This window comes from Meleagris gallopavo, chromosome 29, assembly GCF_000146605.3.
Source record: "Meleagris gallopavo isolate NT-WF06-2002-E0010 breed Aviagen turkey brand Nicholas breeding stock chromosome 29, Turkey_5.1, whole genome shotgun sequence".
Taxonomy (NCBI): Eukaryota; Metazoa; Chordata; class Aves; order Galliformes; family Phasianidae; genus Meleagris; species Meleagris gallopavo.
The window spans coordinates 3205931-3207831 of NC_015039.2; the positions used below are offsets into that span (position 1 = coordinate 3205931).

The 1901-nt window shown below is 61.6% G+C and overlaps 1 protein-coding gene across 1 annotated transcript in view; it reads left to right on the forward strand.

Annotated features, from left to right (window-relative positions):
• PPP1R1B (protein phosphatase 1 regulatory inhibitor subunit 1B) overlaps positions 1–1901 on the forward strand; it is a 12393-nt gene that overhangs the window by 3565 nt on the left and 6927 nt on the right. The window lies entirely within an intron of this gene.

A 1901-nucleotide genomic window follows, 5' to 3' on the forward strand; every position in this document is an offset into this window, starting at 1 on the left:
GTGTGGGGGGGGGGTCCGGCCGCTGCCCCCCTCCCGACCCACAGTTCCTGCCCGTGCTCCCCCTGCTGCCGCGCAGCCGCTCCCTGCCGCCACCTTTGGGGATTTTGCAAGCCTTTAATTGTCGTAAGCACAGATTAATTAAGCAGCGATAAACACAAACCCATGCATTATTGATGAATAAGGGTGAGTTCAGGTTGGTGCAAACGTTGTAATTAAATATAAACCTCAAGCTGCCCATTGTTAACTTACAAATTACATTACTATTGCGACATGTGTCGGGGCTCACGCGGATGCGAGGGGGATCACACCCAGCACGGAGACCCCCATCGCCCCACACCGGGACCCCCCACCCACCCAGCCCCTCTCCAGCCCCGACCCACTCGGCACCAGAAGGGCTCCGTCCGTCCCAGCGCCGTCCTGCATCTCCCAGAAGGGCCCAGAGTGCAGCGTGACGTCCTGCTGCAGGGACACGGCACGCACAGGACCCTGCACATGGATGTGCACATCCCATGCACACACACATGCATCCCATGCACACATCTGGTGCGTACAATTGTGCACATCCCATGCACATACACCCCTCCCATGCACACACATGCACACACGTGTGCACACCCCTGCACACACACACACACGTGTGCACATCCCACACATACGTGTGCACATCCCTCACACACACACACATGTGTGCACATCCCTGCCCACACACACGTGTGCACATCCCTGCCCACACACACGTGTGCACATCCCTGCATACATGCACACATGTGTGCACATCCCTGCACACACACACACACGTGTGCACATCCCTGCACACACACACACACGTGTGCACATCCCTGCCCACACACACACACGTGTGCACATCCCTGCCCACACACATGCACACCTCACATACACACATGCACACAACAGCTCCCACACCACCACAATGTCCCCCCAACCCACAGGGGTTCGTGTTCCCCACACCCCCACACCCCCACATCCCCACACCGGAGCAATGGCTGCGGTCTGTACTGACCACCCCCTTCAGGGCTGCCCATCACGGGGTCTCCAGGACCCCCACCTGCTGCCACCTCCCCCTTCCCCATGCATTCCTCTGTCTGGATTTGCACCCGAAGCCCCTCACCCAAGACCCCTCCTTGACGCAGAGGTGCCACCCTCACAGTAGGGACCACATCTCCCCATCCCCATCCCCTCCATCGCGGTCACCCGCATCCCCACATGCATCCAGGCCACCCTCGTCTCATGGGGACTCCGGGGGCACTCTGCACTGGGGACAAATCACAACAATGGTGGGGGGGGTTTGGGGTGGTTGGGGGGGGGGAGAGCTCGCGAGATGTGCGCGCCCGGCTGCTCCCAGAGTGCCCCTCTCTGGGGCGGCGGGGTAGCGGGGCTGGCAGCTGTTAGCTATTTATTAACCAGTCATGGTTAAATTGGTTTATAAATTAACAGATGTTTTAACTTTATTCTTTCTTCTGGGAATGGAAGCAGCAAACTGGTCCGTGTTTGGCGGCTGGGCTCGGCGTGGGTCGCCCACCCTTTCCGGGAGGGTCTTTGTGGGGTGGGGGGAATGGGGCGGACGGCCCCCAGCCCAGCAGGGCCCCCCGTTCCAGCAGGACACAGCGGTGGTGATGGCAGTGGGGTGGGCATGGGGCAGTGGGCACCCGGGGCTTTTGGAGGACATGCGCTGCAGGCGGGGAAACTGAGGCAGGGCCGGGGGTGCCCCACGGTTTTCTCTCATTGCCGCCCCCTGGGAGCCGGGTTTTGGGGTCCCCACCCATTTAACCTCGCAGCCCCCAGGGCAGGAAGAGCCCGGCCCCGCGTGCTCGATGCGGTGCGTCCTCCCCGGTGCTGACCCCGGTGCCCGCAGCCCCGGGAGGACCAGGAGAGCCGCTCCG